Below are 21806 nucleotides of genomic sequence, written 5' to 3'. Positions count from 1 at the left end.
CCCTATTGCAAACTGGAACCCCTTGGGAAGGTCCCTAGGCCTGGCCGGCGATCAGGGCCTATGGGGGCTTTCCTTCCCCCAGCTGCCGGCAGTTGGCCCCGCTCTCGATGCTGCTTACACTGCCCCCCCCACCCCCCCCCCCGCCACGGGTCGCCTCCCTCTGTGGGCAACAGGCGTGGAGGGAGAAGGCTTGGCTAGCCTGGGCCTCCCTCTGTGGGGCAATCGATCGCTGGGGCTCCGCCATCAATAGCCCAGCAGAGGGAGGCCCCACTCACCGGGGCTCCACAATCACGGAACCCCCCCCCCCATTGATTGCTTCCCCAGCTGGTGGCCTGGGCCTCCCTCTGCGGGGCAATCATGGGGCAATGGCCGGGCCCCCTTACCAATCGCATCGCACCTGCCTTGGCTGGCCTGGCGCCAGTGTGTGTCATAGCATGGTCATCCTGATGGTAATTCTGCTGTTTGGTCATTCGGTCAATTTGCATATTACACTTGTATTATACAAAGACTTTCAAAGCAATTAGTCCAACCTTTTTATTTCTCAGTGACTGGATTACATAGAAAAACACAGCATGCACCAAATCTTAGACTTACTTTTACACTGTGTCTGTAAATTCATGTCTATCACCATTTCCTTGCAGTCTTGAAGGAATGTATTTTGCCTATAGCTTCAACTTTCAACAGTGTTATACTGAAAAGTGTGTGTGTTGAGGGGGGATTAGCCTTTACTATATCTGGTGCCAAGTAATGTGAGAGGTGCATACCAAGCCATTGGGAGATTCTGGAAGTGACTCTGATGATTCTTTTGCACATTGTGTTGAGTACACGCTTTCTATCTTTTGAACCTATCCCATTCTTTTTTAATCACCCTGTACAAGGTATTTTAAAAATTAGGCCATCTGTGAAAATTTAGGATCAGAAGAGGTATGTCAGGAATATTCTTGTGGTTTAGTTTTCTGTTTGTTTGTTTTTTTTTCTGTTCTAAAATGTATTTGGTTTCTCGGTCATAGTAGGGTGACCAGGGGAAGCTTGGAATTTAGGGGTGGATTTGTAAACAGACCTATCGGGAAGAAAATGCTTAAGCGTATGTCAGTTCTGCTTACCTTGGCAACATGTTTGTAAAACCCAATCAGACTTAGTAATCAAGGTCTCTGGGTTTTTGCTTTGTTTTGTTTTCCCTCAAGGTCTTCTGGTGCTACTCTGAGTTTATGTTTTGAACAAAAAGGTTTTATGGGGTTTGACATTCTACCACTTTCTCCTTTTCTCTCTCTTTTTTTTTAAAAAAAATTGTCTTTATTGTTGAAAGTATTACAGATGTCCCCCCTTTTTTTCCCATTGACCTCTTCCACCCCACACCTGCCCCTCCCAGTCCTTCATCACACTGTCTATTGTCTTATGCATGTAAATTTTCTGCTTAATCTCTGCCCACCCATCCACCCCCACCTTCCTTCAGAAATTCGTCAGTCTGTTCCATGCCTCTATGTCTCTGGATCTATTTTGTTCATCAGTTTATTTTGTTCATTAGAATCCACATATGAGTGAGATTATGTGATACTTACCTTTCTCTGACTGCCTTATTTCACTTAGCATAATGCTCTCCAGTCCATCCACGCTGTTGCAAATGGAAAAGAGGGAACTTTCCTCTTGATCTTAATTCTTTTTCACCAGGCCATGTCCACTTGCCTACTAATCTGTTAGTTTCCCACAGCTGCTGTAACAAAAGACTTCAAACTGGGTGGCTTAGAAGAGAAATTTATGTGGCAACAGGTCTGAAGGCTAGAAGTCTGAAATTAAGGTTGATTGGTTCGACGGGAGACTGTGAGGGAAACTCTGTTCCATGCTTGTCTTCTAGCCTCTGGTCCTTGCTGGCGACCTTTGATGTCCTTTCCAGTCTCTGCCTATCTTCACAGAGTTCTCCCCTGTGTGTCTCTGTGTTCTGTCCGTGTCCAAATTTCTTCTTATAAGGATGCCAATCATTGGATGTAACTGGGTTACATCTACAAAGACAGTTACTTTCTGAGGTTGGGGTTTGCATGAATTTCAGAGGGATGCTATTCAACTCAGTAGAGTCTGCCTCCATTCATATCCATCCCACAAGCAAAATATATTTCCCCTATTCCAATAATCCTCAAAGTCTTAATTTATTCCAGCATCAACTCTGTCTCATAGCTAATGTAAACATCAACTCACAAGGCCCTAAATCTCATCATTTAAATCATCTAAATCAGGTATGGGTGTATGTCAGTTATATGGCATATTGGAATATGGATTCTGGATTTGGTCCATTCTGGAGCAGAATTCCTCTCCTTCCACAGACCTGTGAAACTAGGAAGCAAGTCCTGTGTCCTCTTCACTTATGTATCTGGCTCCATTCTCAATGCCTCCTTTCTTTCTGCTTTAAGTACCTACTTTCATGCCTCATAAACTTCCTCTTAACCCTCAGACATATGCCTGGGATGAACCACATGCTGAAATGGCCTAAGGAAAGGCAAAAGATTGAGTGGAAAGAACATTGGATGGGTTCCTAAAAATCTGGGCTCTGCTCATGGCTCCCCTGTGGGTCTCAGGCAGGAGTCAGCAAACTTTTTTCTGTAAAGGGCCAGAGAGGAAATATTTTTGGCTTTGAGGGCTATACAGTCTCTCTGGCAACTGTTCGACTCAGCCATTGTAGTGCAAAAGCAGCCATTGGCCATGCATAAACAAAGGAATGGGACTGGCTTGTAAACTCTATTGGCAAAATGTAAAAGCCACTCTTAATTCATGGTCCGGACAACAACAGGCCACAAGTACATTGAGTCCATGGGCTGTAGGTGCCCACCCTAGTCCTAGAGGAAGCCATAAAACATCCCTGGTCTTTGCATTTCTTCACCTGGTCAATGCAGCCCACACATGCTCTGTCTACTTCATAAGCCAACATGGGCAAAAGGAAGTGCTTTGCAAATTAAACGGCACTCAAGAAATACAAGGTTATTAATGGGGCAAGTTCAAAAGCCAAAAATGGACTCATTGCTTAGGTCATTTTCATCCATTCCTTCTCTATTGTTTTCTGAATAATTTTCTCTGTGGGCTAAAACTGATGACTAAACATGGAACTATAGCAAAGTACCATACTCATTTAAGTCATAAAATAAAATTAGTGTTTTCTTGAAACAGTTGATTAGTGAAGACAGGGTTGAACAAAGTCTTCCTTAGGTTTCATTTTTAGTGGTGTATTGCTTCCCTCAATAATTCTTTGTTAAGAATTTCGTTTGATTATCTTTTATTTATTTATTTATTTTTTGGAGCTGGGAACACTTTCTTAACAGTATATATAAGGAAATGAAGAGTGATTTTTTTCTTTAAATGTTTGCAAGATTATTGCTCAGCTAGGTTGTTTAAAGTCTTTGCCTATTACAGACAGGCTGCTTATGAAAGAAAAATTATCAGAAGGTTAGTTCAGCATTTGTTTTTTAACCAACATATTTTTTCCAATTAAGATTGAGCCTTTCCCTGGCTGATGTTGCTCAGTGGTAGAGTGTTGGCTCACAGGTTCGATTCCTAGTCAAAGGCATGTATCTGGGTTGCAGGTTTAATCCCTTGTGGGAGCCAACCAATCCATGTCTCTCTCACACATTGATGTTTCTCTCTCTCTCTTCCCCTCCCTCCCTTCCACTCTCTCTCTAAAAATTAATGGAAAAATATCCTAGGGTAAAGATTAACAAAACAAAACAAAGGTAGAGCCTTGAAGAATATTTTCTTCTGTTTTGCCGTCTTTTATTTGTAAAGAAATGATTCATATGTATTTGTTGGTAAGCCTTACTTATGAATGTCTCTCAGGAGTGCTGTATGAGCACATTAGAACTTATGACTTCTTGAATAAATATTACAAAGGTATGTGCTCAGTGACAAGGTTCCTACATTTGAGTTAGCTTATAACTCACTCTCACTAGTGATGATTTCATTGAAATCCGAAGAGCCTCATATTTTTGCTGTTTGCAGTGTCTCCAACTTGGAAAATTCTCATTCTAGACCTGTCCTAGTAGCAAATCTTTCTGATCCCTTAAAGGTTCTGCGGAATCTGCCTGGATGATTTAGATGCAGAAATTCCCAAGAGCAAAGGACAGCCTGCCCAACTTCTCAGAAGACTTTTAGCTCTCTATTCAGTGGGCCCCAGAAAAAAGAATTAGGTCTATATGGGCTCTCGGGCAGCAGCCCCCATAAAGATGATTTTAGGAGCTCTTTATGATACCGGGGTCACATCATATTTGCATATGTTACACAAATTTAATTGCAAAGGCTCCTCACAAAAACATTGTTAAAAGGAAAGTTAATAATTAAACAATTATTTGCCTACCATTCTACTGCAAGTACCTAATTTGGAATTCAGTGTTTCTAGAAGTATTTGAAAGTATTACAAATGTCCCTTCCTTCCACCAAAGGTATTTTTATCTATCAAGATGGTAGCTTACCAAGTATAAAACTTAAACATCAAATGTCCACGTTTACAATTAAGCAATCAAGTCTAGTATTTATGGGGCAGGATCACAGAGGATGACATTTTTTAATGCCCAAGAGAGCTCTGATAATGTCCCATCTGCGTATATTCTACTCGTCCAGCTTAACTGTTCATTCTCAGGAAGCAAGAGGCTGAAGCTCTGGACAGTCTATTAAACACTCATGTGAGGAAACCGGGCCCAGTGAAGTGAAAGGAGTCAATGGATGTCACTTTCTGTAGAAGAGTTTCTCAGGGCTTCAAGTATTTTAAGACGAACTCTTCTTTTCTAATTTTGTAAACATCTGTTTGAATATATTTTTCAGTCCTCCTTCCATCCAATTTGAAAAGTCAGATTCTCCAAGAGCCCCTGGGACTAGGGAGGCCCATGTTCAGACGTTGGCGGGAGCCCAGGGTGCTGGTCCTCTGGCAGATGCTCAACTTGGGCTCTTTCTTCCCGTGCCCCATTGGATGGTGAAGTCATGTTACTAAGAACTTAGAGTACCAGCTAGTGTCGCAACAGCAACCAATAATTCTCCACCAACATCCCAGGTTGGAGCGTTTTTACTTATCCCACTCGTTCTCTGATTAATCAGTGTTCACTGTAGTGTAAAAGTTGCTATAATCAGAGCTTGAGATGTAAGATTTTAGAAAATGGCAAAAAAAAAAATGTAAAGGAGAAAGAACCGGTTGTCTCCTTAATCATTATCAGAAGTAAATCTGACCACCCACTCCCACTGAGCCTGACTTGAGAGAGAGGAAGTTACTTGACCAGTGAAATATTAATTTCTTCCCCTACCTCAAGGCTAGCACATCCTACCACATCCAAAGAAATGCTTGTACAAATCTGGCAAAAGGGGGAAATTTCACAAAGTTACAGACAGTCCAGAAACGAGTGTGACCATCAGTCTATGTGAACATCGATCCATCTGTCCCACATATGTGGAATGATTGCCTTGAGTCTTTTGAATTCCATCCTGTTTTGCTGCTATCTTAAAATATAATGGGGAACATGTGAAAGACCCTCATGATTCAAAGCTCTTTAATAAAAGCTAGAATCATAATTATGATGCTAGTAAAGTTCTTGTGAGATCTGAAGGCCTTCACAGTTTGCTTTCTCCTCCTGATAAAGCTGGCCTCTCATTTTCTGAAGGTAGAGAGGTAACAGGTGTGTCAGCACTGCTCTTTGCCGCCCCCCCCCCTCCTTAGCCCTGTCCCCCTTAGCCCCGCCCCCTTAGCCTTGCCTGCTCTGAACACCTAGTTACCTCGCTGACTTGTGCCAAGAGGGAGATTACCCTCCAGATTTGTTTTGGAATCCTGCCAAGGGAATCATGTATTCATCTGGTATTATTGAATTTAAAGGTAGAGTTTCTCATTAATTGGTTAGCTCTGCAATAGTATCCTAGGCAAACATTCTAGAAAGCATCCTCTCTGTAGTTAAAGATTTTTTTTTAAAGCTGGGGACTCAAATGGGATACAGCAAGTAATCCAACAGAAACAAATTGTTAAACGTGTGCGTGTGTGCGCGCGCCTGCCTCTGCACACGCGATGGGTGTGTTTATCAGTAAATCTACTTTTAGAGTAAAAGCCATATTCATTAGAAAGCAGAACAATACACTTTCCTTTTTTTTTCTTGATTGACACTTCTTTTTGGAAGCTCAAATGTTGTCATGGGCTTTGAGACATTGTATTGCATATACTTCATCTTGATTTTTGACACTTAAAATTCTGTCATGTTTAATTAAGACTTATCTAAATTAATGTGAAATAGCTTTCACATTGGTACTATGCTTTGTATTTCCTCTAAATTAAAATATTTTGGCACTTTCCTATTTGTAATTAGACGTAAAAATTTGTTTTAAGTTCACCATTTACAAGATCTGGTTAGTAAATTGTTTGCTTTTGTGTGTGACTGTGTAACTTATTAAGGGTAGAAATATGTAGAAAGTTTGTCTAGATTCTCTTTTAGAAATAAAAGACACTTCAAGTCTTTTAATCATTTAAATAGTTAAGGTGGAATTAGTTGCAAAAAGGTTGAGGATGATAGGAACGAGTCTGCTGGTATTTTAGCCTCTAGGCTCTCTGCCTTCTTTTTATTTATTGATGAGAGAGAGAGAGAGAGAGAGAGAGAGAGAGAGAGAGAGAGAGAGAGAGAGAGAGAGAACGCGCGCCACTGAAAGGTCCATGAAGGCCAAGGACATGTAGCTTTTATGCACCTTTGCAGCTCCAGCTCCTGACATGGATGCAGGTAATTTGCTAAAAGCCTATCTACTGAAGAGCCAACTTCTGGGACAAAAGAATCTGATTTTTTTAAAATGAACTCAACAGGTGATCTGAGGGCCACCCGTGGCCTTTCCTGAACCTGCCTCTGACATACTCTCCAGCCTCCTCTGCCCTCCCTATTGGACTGGGGTTCTGGTACCGCCCGTGCCTCTCTGTTTGCTCATATGTCTCATCTGTTTGAATATCCTGACACTCATACATAGCCAACTTCATCTATTTATCTTGAACACGGCTTCCAGGACTGTAGCAGACTTTCTGTGCCAACCTCCCTTTTCCAACCCCTGTGGGGTTAGGCACTCTTTCCAGTGTACCTATAATACCTTGCATGGAGCATATTACATTGTCATTCTTTATGCATCGCTCCCACTTCAGACCAGGAGTTCTTGGAGACTGGAAATCATGTCCTGTTCCTCTCTGTATCCTTGTGGGCTCCTTAATTGTTAGTGAAGTCACATTCAAACCTTGTGTGAACATAACATCCTCAATTCAAAGCTGCCTGAGGGCTTTGTGCCAGGGTGATATCCACAGTCTTGGAGGATCAGTAAGCTGTTCTTGCACATGATACGTGTTTGTTTTCTTACCTTCGGGATTGTGACACCAGGCAAAAAGGAACAGAGAGTCTACAGGGCCATGTTTTTCTTTTTCCAAAGAAACACTTGGCAATTGGAACTACTGCTTCTGAGATGCAAGTTAAGCAGGAAGCCTGGCATAGTCACGGGGCTCAGAAGCCGTGGAGGAAGCGTGGGGTTGGCCGGACCAGCTCCTGGGATGTGTTTGGGGAGCAGCTAATGTCCTGTGCAAGTTAAGTCAGTGGTGATGACTCCTCCTAAGCTGAGTCACCAGGCGGCTGCTTTGGAATCCCACGGGACCAAAAAAAAAACGGTGCTGTAAGGAAGAATGGCTGACTTATTAGTTAGAAGAGAGAGTCAAGGAATTGTGCTACAACTCAGCAATCTAGTTGTAAAATAATTGAGAAATAAGACAAAGAAGTAAGGCATATGGTGACCAAAATATCATGTTTGCTTGTCTAAAGCTAAGGGTGGAGAATGTGGCTCATAACTAAGCCCTGTGACCTTTCTAATGAATACTTAGAATGTGACAGACTTACCCATGAAGTCACTGACAGGTCAGGAAGACCCCCGGCCTCACCCACAGGGCAGGGCTCTAATAGCATAGACAGGGTTGGGGGCAGAGGGCAGAGTGTTACTCAGCTGACATGCCTCCACTTGGAGAGTGTCCTGTGTCACCTGGGTCATAGCACTTATCCCACGCCATCTCTGCCCATGCCTGAGGGCAGGCACTCAGATGAGTGTGAATCTGTCAGGCTTTTTTGAAGAGAGAGCGTTGTATCCTCAGCAATTCTTCAGTGTGTGGAAACTGAGGCTTATTGGGGTCAAGGTACCCAGGAAACAGAACCCGGCTGCCTGACTCCCCAGGCCCAGCTGTTAACACCCGTGCTTCAGGTTTCTCTATGGGGAAGATAAGGCATGTGCAGTGGGAGGTCTTAGATCTTCCTTTAAAGGTTGGGTTATAAAAGCAGTAAATTAGCCAAGACCGGTTTGGCTCAGTGGATAGAGCGTCGGCCTGTGGACTGAAGGGTCCCAGGTTCGATTCCGGTCAAGGGCATGTACCTTGGTTGCGGGCAGGTGTGCAGGAGGCAGCTGGTCGATGTTTCTCTGTCATCGATGTTTCTGACTATCTCTCTCCCTTCCTCTCTGTAAAAAAATCAATAAAAATATATTTTAAAAAATTAAAGCAGTAAATTATATGAAAGGAGGGCTCTCTTTCTCAAAATCTCGGTTCCTGGCCCCTTTCAAATAATTACTTTCTCCCTGGCTGGGCTTCAACCTGCTCACACAACTGTCGGTGTTATCTCTATCAATATTTACACACACACAAGTCAGGCAATTAAAACCCCCAGAAATATCAGGATTGTGCATCTGCTGGATGAAGTTTGAGGATTGAAGAGCTTTCTTTTAAGTGGATTTGAAACAGTTGCATGGAGAATATTTTTAATTTTTTTTATTTCCCTAGAGGAGAGAAGTAAACAAGCCAGAGATGATTTTGAATTTATTTTGCAAATTGAAACAAACAAAACATGGCAGTGGCCTTCGAACCAGTGCCAGAGAGTCAGGAAAGATCAAATACAACCTGAAGGGCATGTTCTGATGCTGGTGTCAGTGGGACTCATTTAGCTTTGATATTCTGCCTGGATTATGTCTCAAGTGCAGTTATGTTTTAACTTGTCTCACCCCCAAGTTATTCAGACTTCCAGACCTGCTCACAAGTTTGGTTTAATTCAGTTGGGGAAAACACAGGAGGACACCCAGCCGGTGTGGCTCAGTGGCTGATTTTGTTGACCTAAGAACCAGGAGATTGTGGTTCGATTCCCAGTCAGGGCACATGCCTGGGTTACAGGTTCGATCCCCAATGTGGGGTGTGCAGGAGGCAGCCCATCAATGATTTTTCTCTCATCGTTGATGTTTCTATCTCTCTTTCCCTCTCCCTTCCTCTCTGAAATCAATAAAAATATGTTTAAAAAATAAACATAGGAGGAGAAAGAAGAGTGATGTGATCACGATCTCTCCAACCTACACTCAGGTTGCACGTCCAAATTCTCTGTCTCAGTGAGGGATGGGCCCTGGTTCCCAGGGCCTGTCGGTGAGCTGGTGCACAGGGCCCGTGTGGAGAATGGGCCCTGATTTCTGTGCAACTTCAGAAACACTTGGACTGGCACGTGGGTTCTAAGAGTGAGGTCTGTTCTGGTGAGCAGAGCAGGGGTTGGAACAGTGCCTTAGCGGCTGGTGAGCTGGATAACTTGGGCAAATTCCTGGCCCTCTCTGAACTTGCTTCCTTGTTTGTAAATGAGGGCACTGGATTAAATGGCTTTTAAATTTCCGAAGTACAGAGAAATGAAGGACTTATCTTAGAGTTGGAGGATAATAAAGTAAGGGCATTCTGGAATTTCATGATTATGATCATCTAGAGGAGGTTTTTTAAAACCTCTATTCCCTCCTGACTTAAAAAAAATATTTTTGAGATGAGAAAATGTCTGTGCCCTGGGACCTTGGGCCCTGAGATTCAAATCTACCGGTCAGTTCTAATATGGAGACACTTTGGCCCCTTCCCGACTTTGGCCCCTTCCCGACTTTGGCTAGTTCTGAGAGGATCTGTCCTTTTCCCCAAGGGCTGTCTGGGCTGCTTCATCATTTATCAGATAATCTTAGCATCCTAGAACACCTCCAGACAAGATGCCTCCTCACTCCTTCCCCCTCCCCCTGGACACTTCCAACCTAACTCCCTACACATCTGTTCTGAGAGCTGCCTCCTAATTATATCCTAGGAGCCTGATATAGAAAGGGCCAAAGGGAACATTCCTTCTCTGTCTCCCTGGCTATCCCAGGGGCATCTTGGGTCATGGGTGGAGGCTTGCTCCTTGGTGAGATGCCCAGAGGCCACTGACTGGGAACCAAACCTCAATGGGCAACAGGACCCATCTGAGGGCAGAGTGCGTTGGCATAGGGACCGCGGGATATTCCCACCGTGTTCAGGCTCATCTGTTTAAATAGGACCAACAATTCTTGGTTAGTATTGAAATAAATTACTCATCTAAAGTTCTGTGAAGCAGAAGCCCTAAAACGTCACCTCAATGAGAATATATACAGAGATTCATCCTGAATCCCATTGAAAAAGTAAGATTACAGAGTCAGTATTTCAGAGCCTGAAGGAACCCTCAACTCTCTAGGTCAACCCAGATCTCTCCATGGATAACTAACCGCAGTCCAAAGTGGTCCAGTGATGTGCTCAAGGCAAGTTAGGGGACTGGAGAGAATCTCAGGAGCGTTGTTTCCTGTCACTCAGCATGGATCTACACCCGAGTCTTCAGGTGAGGTTCTGAGTTTTGTAACATCAGCTTGTTAGAAGTTAAGATCATAAATTGAGGCGGCATTTGAAAAGTTCTCTCCCATTTTAATTCATGCTTTCTATAGGTTAGCATGTTTTTGTTTGTTTCTGTGTTCTTCAAATAACTGTCCCTCTCAACTTTTAAAAAGAAAAATTTCACAACTAGAAAAAAAAAACTTGAAAGAATAGCACATGAACACTCATTTACCCTCAGTCAATTGCTAATATTTTGTGATACTCTCTAGCTCTATCTCTCTTCTTTTTGCACACGTGCCCAAGTGTGTGCGCGCGCACACACACACACACACTCTCATTTTTCTCTGTTTGTAAATTTATCTTAATTGTTGAAAGTATTACAGATGTCCCCTTCTCCCCCATTGCCCTCTCCACCCCGCTGCCCACCCTCCCCAGGCCTTCACCGCGCTATTGTCTATGTCCATGGGTTATGCATATAAGTTCTGTGGTTAGTCTCTTCCTACCCGACCCCTTTCCCTCTGAGATTCGTATGCTTCCATCTCTTTGGATCTATTTTGTTCATTAGATTCCACATATAAATGAGGTCATGTGATGCTTTTCTTTCTTTGACTGGCTTATTTCACTTAGCATAACATTCTCCAGGTCCCTCCATGTTACTTTTTCTTTATGTAAGTAAAAGTCCACTGCAGACATCATGATGTCACCCTTATATGCTTCACAAAGTGTCTCCTCTGAACAAAGTCATTCTCCAAGAGTACCATGAGCACACACAGGAAAGTTTACTTTATAGCTACAATATTATGCAATATAAAATGCAAGTTCAAATGTCTCCATGTGCCCCCAATATGTCCTTTACAGATTCCTAAGGATATTTTATTTATTTATTTATTTATTTACTTACTTACTTATTTATTTATTTATTTTTAGAGAACAGAAGAGAGGGGGAGAGATAGAAAGAGAGAAACATCGATGTGAGAGAAACACATCGATTGGTTGCCTCCCACACAAGCCCTGGTCCGAGCCAGGGACCTAGCCTGCAACCGAGGTACCTGCCCTTGACTGGAATCAAACCCACCATTCTTCAGTCCTCAGGCCAATGCTCTAACTGGCTAGGGCACAGATTCCCCCCCTATTTTTTTAAACTCCAGGAACAAACCAAGAACACTGCATTATATTTAGTTTTTATCCTTATTCTCCTTTAAATTGTACCATCCCCCCTTACCATTTTATTTTTGTCTCTAGTGGCATTGACATTTTTGAAGGCTCCAGGCTAGTTTTCTTATAAAATGCCCCACAAAGAGGAGTTCTAGTTTTGTTTTCTCATTAGATTTAAACATTGAGCAAGAATAGTTTATGGAGGAAACCTCCTACTTTGCACGCAGATTATAAATGGTGCAGCCAGTTTGGAGAAGAGTCAGGAAGCTGCTTAAAAGGTTAAAATAGAGTTTAGGGGACCCAACAATTCCTCTCCTAGTTATATACCTGAGAGAAGTGAAAACGTGTCCATAGAAAACCATGTAAATAAATGTTCATAGCAGCATTATTCATAATAGAAGAAAGTGGAGATAACACAAATGTCCATTGATTGAATAATGGATAAATTGTGGTATGTCCATATAATGGAATATTATTTGGCAATAAAAAGGAATGAAGTACTGATACATGCATGTATGTTGTACAATGACAGAAGCCAGTTGCAAAAGGCCAAGTATTTTATTATTCCATTTATATGAAATGTCGGGCAATAGGCAAATCCAGAGAAAGAGAGAGATTGGTGATTGTTTAGGGCTGGAGGAATTTGGGAAAAGGAGGACTGACTGCTGATGAGTAGGCAGCCCTCGGGTTACGTTGCCATCTCGCATTTACAGTATTTATTTTTTAAAAAAGTCCCATCATTTTGACGTATGAACATATGCGCTTTATGTTTTTTATTATTTACCACAAGTAAAGGTCAGGAATTATTATCTTTTAAATTTTTTTACTGTTTCACTTCATTACTGCTGTGTATGTGCTCCATGTGTAGGTGCTTATGTAGGTGGGTTCCGACTTATGGTGAAAATTGCGTTACGTTGCGCTGTAGGAATGGATCTCCCACGTAACCCGAGGAGGGGGGTGAAAATATTCTAAAAATTGTTGTAGTGATGGTTGCACAATTCTGTGAATATACTAAAAAAAACCATTGAATTGTGCACTTTCAGTGGTAAATTATGCATGTGGCATGTGAATTATATCTCAGTAAAACTGTTATTAGAAAGTAAAGAATACTATGCGGTAGTGTCCTCCCCACTGGGCATGTTAGGAGATACTTACTGCCAGTTTGTCCCCCTGTTGTTGATGCTAAGTTTTGACCACTTGGATAACGTGGTTCCTGCTAGATCTCTCCATTGTAAAAGTTCCTTTCTCTGTAATTAATAAGTGATCTGAAGAGTGACATTTGCCATGGTGTGAACATCCTGTTCTCCACCCATTAGCATTCACTGGTGATTGATGTCAATGGGATCTATTACATGCATGGGGGAAATGATGATTTTTTAATGGTTATATTTTTTACATTTATTAACTAGTAATTTTCTGTAGAGAAAGTATTTCTTCCCCCCCCCTTTTTTTCTCTCAAAATTCACTACACCTCTAATGATTCAACATAAAATTATCATTTGACTCAGTGATTCCATTTCTTGGTATATACTCAGAAGAATTGGAAGCAGAAACTAAAACAGATATTTGTACACGCATGTTGATAGCAGCATTATCCACAATAGCCAAAGGTGGGAACAACCCACATGTCCACCGACAGATGAGTGGGTAAACAAAATTCAGTAAATACAATGGAATATTATCCAGCCTTAAAAAGGAATAAATTCTGACACATGCTACAACATGGAATGAACCTTGAAGACATTATACTGTGTGAAATAAATGAGACACAAAAGGTCAAATATTGTGTGAGTCCCCTTTTACGAGGTATGTAGAGTAGTCAGAGTCATAGAGACAGAAAGTAGAATGTGGTTGTCAGGGGCTGGAGGCAATTGGGAATGGGAAGTAATTGTTTAATAGGTACAGAATTCCATTTTGCAAAGATGAAAAGTTCTGGAGATAGATGAAGGTGAGGGTTGTACAACAGTGTGAGTGTCCTTCATGCCACTGAATTGTGCCCTTAAAAATGGTTAAGGTGATACATTTTATGCTGTGCATATTTTACTACCCAAAAAAGACCTCATTAGATTCTTATGTGTTCCTTTTTATTTCAATATATTATCCTAATTACCATCCTGATTCTAGAAACTGGCCACCAGAAGGCCCTTCAGGCTGCTTCTGTGCCCTTCATTCCTCTTTGAGTATTCCTTACTTCCTGGCACAGGACAGTTCAGACCTACTTTTACTTCCCTCATCCTGGTCTTAGACACAGCCATTTCTGCAAGGACACATGGTTCCATTTACAGGGGAACTGCTGTCAGAAACCAAGGCCTGGATGCAATATGAGCTAATTGCTACCTGGTTGTCATATGCTTCTCACCCTTTCAGTGAATAGTATATATACTCACATACACACATATACATGCACACACAATACACATATACACACACACACAAGTACATACAGGCATGTTAATCATTAGATTCCAATGTAATTCCAACACCATATTTTCCCCACCTCACCTCAATCCATATTTATCTCTCTTCTCCCATAAAACAACCCTGGTTCCAAAGAATACCAACATATTTACTTACCTGCTCTATCCTTCAGTAAACAAAACAATTTCAGATTTCTCACACCAATCACACTAATCCTTTTAAAAACTAAAGAATACAATTCACATCTTCTGATTCGTAGCAGTGCTAAGTACATTTTATGGACCTATTTTCCTTCTTAGTGGGTGGGAGGGGGAAGTGGAGGTAGTGGTGGTATTGGTAGAGAAGCAGGGGAGAAACAAAAGACAGAAAGGGAGTGGGAAGAGCGAGAGAGTAGGGGAATGGCGATGAGAGAGAGAGAGAGAAAAAGATTTTCTAACATTAAAATTTTACATGACTAAACTCATTAAATAAGAGTGAGGTATGTAAGAGGTAAGAATTGGGAAGAGAGGAGCCAATGGAAAAAATAGTTTTTAAAAAGAAGAATCTGGTTTGCTGACTTCTGCTGTAAATGTTTTTTATGTTTACTTAAACAAGAAATACTACATAAGGTTAGACTCGGTGAAAACAGAGAGGACAGCTGGTTTTTATGAATTCCGATAAGATTTTATCCTGCTTGAGGGGGGTTCGGTTGCTGTACTTGGCTTTGATGGTGACATTTTCTCAGACGTGACATTTGATCCAGCATGCATGTTCTACATGGTTGTTCTTAAAATGAGGAATTGATTTATTTTTAAAGGTTCTCCTGTCTTTGGAAGAGAACCAAGTATGTCTTTCAAGTTGTGGAAATAACTTCCTTTTGAGACCTAACCTCCTTGTCACCCCAGAGAGCCATTTGGCCTTTTGTGTAGGAGTTGGGCAAGCATATTGAAACAAGAGGTTCTTTTTCTGCATTGCTTAACTCTGAAACAAGCTGTTTTCCCTGCTAGAAAGTACTTGGGTTTCTAAGAGATGGTGATATGAAAGCGAAGTGTCCCATGACCTGGGTTTTAATTATGTCCTGAGATTTAACTAGTCACATGACTACAGATACCCCACAACTTCAGCTCTTCAACTGTGAAATAGGGATTGAAACCTGCTTTGTTTTTATTTTACTTTAGAATTTGTGCTCTACACACTTGCCAAAATGATTTGTAAGAAATGTTACATCTCTAACCACTCTGATAATGTTAGGATAAATAATTAAGAATCATGGGATGGGGGAGGAGGGAAGGAGGAAATGAATGGCACCAGAAACCCAAAGAGTAGTTGATAAGATGAATGCAAACATGTTTCTAACCCTTTGCTGTCCAATATGGCAGCCACTGGCCCTGTGTGGCTATTGAGTCCTGGAAATGTGGCTAGTTTGAATCAAGATGTGCTGTGACTAAAATATACACTGAATTTTAAAGTCTTGCAATGTCTCAATTTTTTACATTGATTATATCTGGAAATGATCTTTTGGTTATATGGGTTTGACATTGTTCATTAAAATTATTTTCTCCTGCCCTGGTCAGTGTTTCTCAGTGGTTAGAGCATCATAGGCCATGAGTTCGATTCCAGGTCAAGGGCATGTACCTGGATTGCAGGTTCCATCCCCGGCTCCAGTCGGGGTGTGTGAGGGAGGCAACCAATTGATGTGTCTGTTTCACATTCATGTTTGTTTTCCTCTCTCTCTCCCTCCCTTCCACTTTATCCAAAAATCAATAGAAAAATTGTCCTCAGGTGAAGATTAACAAAAATTTTTTCTCTTGTTTCTTTTTATATTTTTAATGACTACTGGAAATTTTGTAAGAGATATTAACATTACACATTTCCTAAGCATCTCATTATATTTCTAACAGTGCTTATCTAACTTATTTTCATCATCTGAGGCCCCCCCCAAAAAAAGGATATTTTGTGAGCATGCCATGCATTCATATAGCACTTGGGTCTTCAAAGTTTTATATAAAACTAAGACAGTGGTGGTGCCTTGCTACAATGATACTTCTTCCTCCCTGTTGGAAAACTGAGTCTCAGTTCATGTCCCTCTTTTTCATTTATAGGAAATTCTGACTAGCAAATAGCATAGCTCAAGATCTAATAATTTATTCTTTATTGGATCACTCAATCATTCAAGCATCTATTTATTTCATGAGGTTTTTAAAAATATTTTTATTGATTTCAGAGAGGAAGGGAGAGGGAGAGAGAGATAAAAATATCAATAAGAGAACCATCTGATCGGTTGCCTCTTGCATGCCCTCTACTGGGGATCAAGCCGGCGAACTGGGCATGTGCCCTGAACTGTGACTGCTTGGTTCATAGGTTGATGCTCAATCACAGAGCCATACAGGTCGGGCTATTTCACAGGTTTTATTCAGACACTATATAGTGTGTCCTTATAGTTCAAAGATGAATTATGACTCAGTCCTGCCTTTAAGAATTCCCAGTCTTCAGGGAGATGGAAGAGGAGGAGAGAGGCAGCCATGTGGACTAATAATTTACAATATAGCCCTGCAAACACTGGTCTGGAGCTCTGTACAAAATGTAACCAGAAAGAAGGAAAGGCAACCAAGACTTGACTTGGCTTTGGGGTAATTTATAATTTCACTAGAGGCCCGATGCACGAAATTCGTGCAAGAATAGGCCTTCCTTCCCCCAGCTGCTGGCACCAGCTTCCCTCTGGCACCCAGGACCCGGGCCTCCCTAGCAGCCGTGACTTTGTCCAGAAGGTTGGAAGGTTGTCCAGAAGGATGTCCAGTCTAATTAGCATATTACACTTTTATTATTATAGATTATTTATGCTGTTATTTAAAGAGGCTTTGCCAAGTTTATTTAAATAAATTAAAGCTAGCAAATACAAGTATTAAAATAGTTTCTTACTTGCAATCCTTATTATAAATATATGTTCTTTGTTCATCAGGCTGGGCCTACTTCCACTCTCAAATTTAGTCTGTCCACTGAACTATATCCTTAGCTACACTTATGCTCTGTAAAAAGCATTCATGGGTGAGAAATTTATCAGAAGCCTACTTATGACCAGGGGGAGGTTCTCTCTTGAGATTCCCATTTGAACCCACACCTCTAATTCTACATCCTCTCAGAAAAGGATGTATACAGATAATCAGAAACTTTTAACTTGAGATGACCCAGTGAATTAAAATTTTAAGTCAACCAGATGGCCAGAACTCCATCGCCCAACAGATCATGGCCTTCCCCAGCAGAGGACACTGTGCGTTGGATTGAATGTGGGCTTGTTTCTCGTTTTTCTAAAGAAAGGAGTTCATAGTTTTGGAGGCTGTTTCTTCTAGTTAGGAACATGCTGAAACTCAGCCATGGTAATGAGTCTTCTGAGGAGCTTTCTCCTTTTTAAACATTTCTGACTTTTGGCCTTCAGGAGAGAGCTCTGTGTGGTCTCTACAAGGTTGCACTGCAGGTTGAATAGGGGAAGCAGATTCCTGTTGAGAGCCGGCCTCGGGAATTGAAGATCTGATTTGTTTACTCTTGAACAAGTGATCAAATATTTAAGGCTTTAAAAAAATGACAGTGTTTATAAGGGCCCTCGAAAAGAATTTCTGATGGAAAATGGTGAAAAAGATTTGTTTCCATTACTCATAGCTTAAGTCGGCTGTGATGGAAGTTAATTTCTCGCTTCTCAGATGGAAACTTCACTAAAGTGGGAGGTGAAGACTGTTGGAATGGGTAATGAGGGGCCAGAACAAGTAGAGAGGTGGTGGGCTCTCACTGGAGGCAACTTTGCGTGCTTGTTTTTGTACACGCCCTGTTCACTGCCTTCTGTGTTGGAATCTGGTATTCTGGCCTACGTGGGATGTAAATAGCTTCGTGTACTTACTCCGTTACGTGTTTGCTACATTTCTGTAGAGCATTTTTAGAAATTAATACAAGCACATAGCTCACATCCAGAGGAATGAATGGAAAATCGAGGAGGAACATTAACAGCACATATTTCCTAAAGTCATTTTTCATTTAGCATGTTCCTTTATGTGTCTTTGGGAAGGTCAGTGAAGCTTTTTGAAATGGTTGATTTAGTATAAACACACTGATCAGGTGCCTCCCACGTAGGCTCCTTTTTCAGCGTCATTTCTCCCTAAAACTCCTTGAGGACACTCCATGAGGACTGGTGTTCATCACACCCCAGTGGGCACAGTTGGCCAATCCTGAGGACTGACATCAGAACAGCTGCTGTCATATGTGTGCATTAAAAAGAAATGGGCCTTCTCCTTCCAGAAAGACGCGCTTTTCCCTATTCCTCTTGCTGAGTACCCTGGACGTTACCCATAAAACAAACATAAGAAGGTGGAGAGAAGAAGAAAGACCAGCAGGGACCACAGGGCCCAAGAAAGAACACAGAGGGGAGTTCTCTGGGCTTATGTATTGCCTCACATATTCCAGACTTGGGGGTGAAGATGTCGGTAACTTGGAAATGCAGCAGGCACAGACCAAAAAAGCCCCAGCAGGCCTTCTCTCTCCAGCCAAAGGACTAAGTAAAGACAGATGAACAAGACAAAACTTTTAGCAACAGTCACTCTATTCCACCCAAAGACCATTAAAAAACAAACAAAACCAAACCTGTGGCCTATCCCACGCATGCCAGTAAAGGCACAGAAGGGAACCAAGAAAGACATTCACCCTCACCAAGCTCTAACAAGATGCCCCAATCCTGCTGGGCAGTGCCAGAGAAAGCTGGGACTTGCATCTGCACAGGGAGGTAATAAGGGGTCCTCCTCTCCCACAGGGTTGCTTCCACCACTGCCTAACGGTGTCTTAAGGGTACCCAGGCTTTGTTTTAAACAAGCATGCTGAGAAATGCAGACAGAAATGACTTGTAAAAGGAGACGCTTATATTGACAGTTCCCTGGAAACAGGCACGGCACACCATGAGGAGTCACACAGGGAAGCACCAGAACGGGGTCAGGAGGCAGAAGGAGCTGGGGAAATATGGGCAAGGGCCGTTATTGTGGTCTCCATGAGAAGGAGCAGCCAGGGCTGGCTAGTTTGAAGAATTTTTTCAGGGAGGGGCTGTCCTGAGTTGTCTGATAGCTGCTCCCGGGGTATGTGGGGCAGGAGAGCAGTGGCTCAGAATATAGGAGCCTAGTAAAGGAGGTGCCTGGGGATATGGGATCCGAATTGGCTGGTCTGTATGTGGAAGGTGCGCCTGCAGAGCCATCATTTACTACCTCCAGGAACTGACAGGGCCTCCAGAGCAAGATGTCTAAGAATCAGAAAATCAAGGCATGGTTAATACAAAGAGTAACAAGGCCACTTCTCACTGCCCCAATGGTAGTGTAGATGGAGATCACATAGGGAGCAGTACTAAGGCTCTCCTACCTCTCCCAGCAGAGAAGCATCAGAGGACGTCAGGAGGGAACCAGAACCCCCATCTCACCCAGCAGTATCGAGGGGCCCTAGCCAGAGCAGGGTAAGTCAGCTAAAACAGAATTCAGAGGCTCATAACGTGATATCCAAAATGTCCAGCTTAATTGAAATCACTCATCATGCCAAGTATCTGGAAGATCCCAACTGAATGATAAAGATAGTGTATGACACCACTAATATCAACTGAGATGTTATTAAAGGACAACATTTTAAAGCAGCCATGGTCACAATACTTCGATAAGCAATTATGAACACTCTAGAAACAGAGACTCGACAAAAAAGAAAAAAAGAAGAAAAAAGAAAAAAGAAATGAAGAAGAACCAAATGGGAATTTAGAACTGCAAGATACGTAGCCAAAACAAAATACTCAGTGATGACTGAACAGCAGAATGGAGGAGACGGGGGCAAATCTGTGAACTGGAAGATAGAATAATAGAAATTACCCAGTGTGAACAGCAAAGAAAAAATGGACTTTAACATCATGTTAAAGGGATGAAAATACAAGCTACAGACAGGGAGAAAACATTTTCAAACCATATATCCAATAAAAGACTAGAACTAGAATGTATAAAAAACTACTAAAACTCTACACTACATTTTAAAAAAGCAACCCAATTAGAAAATGAGGTAAAACATAGAGACATTTCAGCAGAGATATACATATGGCAAATAAGCCCATGAAATAATGGCTGATATCACTAGCCATTAGGGAAATGCAAGTTAAAATCACGATGAACTATCTCTATCCTTCTATCAGAATGGCTAAAATGAAAACTAGTGGCAACACCAAATGCCAGGGGAAATGTGGAGAAATCGGATCACTCAGAAATTGCTGGTGGGGATGTACAACGGTACCAGCGCCCTGGAGAACAGTTTGACAGTGCCTTAAACAAATTCAACATGCAACTACCACACAACCCAGCAATGGCATCCGTGGGCATTTATCCCAGAGAAATGAAAACTATGTTCACACAAAAGCCTGCGCACAGATGTTCATAGCCATTTTCTTTGTAATAGCCCCAAAGTGGAAGCAGCCCGAATATCTTTCTCGAAGGTGAATGGTTCAACAAATGGTGGTGCACTTTTCTCTACTGTGACATACTTCTCCACAGTAAATAGGAGTGAACTATTGATACACACGATAGCCTGCATGAATCTTCAGAGGATTGTGCTGAGTGCATAAAGCCAACCCCAAAAGGTTGTGTACTATATGGTTCCATTTATGTGATATTCTTGAAATAAACTTACAGAATTGAGCTGGAGAACAGATTGGTGGCTGCCATGAGTTACGACCGTGTTGGTGATCAGGTAGAAGTGGTTGTGGCTTTGAGAGGGCAGCATGAGGGATCTTTGTGACGAGGGAGATGTGGGTTATGTCAGTGTTGATAGATCCTGGTTGTTGGAGGAAACTGGGTCAAGGATACACAGGATCTCTGTATGTTATTTTTTTTTACAACTGCATGAAAATCCATCATTATATCAAAAAAAAAAGAGTTTACATTGAAAAATCTCTATATATCCTTTGCCTCAGTAGGTTCACTCACCCAAATTCATCTTTTCAAAGAAATAATCAGAGAATTCAACAACAGATAAATCCTTTGAGTGTCTGCAGGGTCTATGGTGAATCTATTTTATTCCTGGTATTGGTAATTTGTGTCTTTTTACTCTGTGTTTTGGTTTGGTCAGTGTTATTAACAATATCAGTGTGCGTTAGACCCTTTTCAGAATTCCTACAGTATTATCATTGTAAATGCCATTTAAACAATAATCAGAGATATGCACAGCGATCCTAGGTCCTAAATAGTTAATAGGATGAAGATAGAATTATGTCACAGTAATGTGTTTAAATACTATGTAGTAGCAAGAGCCAATTTCCAGGGTGTTGTTTCTATTTTTTTATTCTTATTTTCAGATGTACGTATATGTTATATAGTCCTTTCGCATGCATGCTTCACTGTACAATAGACTAAAACATTTTAAAAAATTAAGTCTATTTCATAACATGGTAAGATGTACACAGTCTAAATGGAGAAAACACTATACTTAATTATTTGAAATATGGTCATGAGTTGTTTTTTTAAATAATACACACACACACACACACACACACACATATATATATATATATACTGAAGGAAATTTACCAAAATGCTAACAGTGGATATTTCTGCTGGTGGTGAAGGTTTCC

At 41.5% G+C, this 21806-nt stretch overlaps 1 protein-coding gene across 4 annotated transcripts in view; it reads left to right on the top strand.

Annotated features, from left to right (window-relative positions):
- The window catches only part of GNA14 (G protein subunit alpha 14), a 140541-nt gene that overhangs the window by 78554 nt on the left and 40181 nt on the right, over positions 1 to 21806 (top strand). The window lies entirely within an intron of this gene.

The sequence above is a fragment of the Myotis lucifugus genome, unplaced genomic scaffold, assembly GCF_000147115.1.
Source record: "Myotis lucifugus unplaced genomic scaffold, Myoluc2.0 scaffold_31, whole genome shotgun sequence".
Lineage (NCBI taxonomy): Eukaryota > Metazoa > Chordata > Mammalia > Chiroptera > Vespertilionidae > Myotis > Myotis lucifugus.
This window is presented reverse-complemented; position numbering and strand designations above follow the sequence as displayed.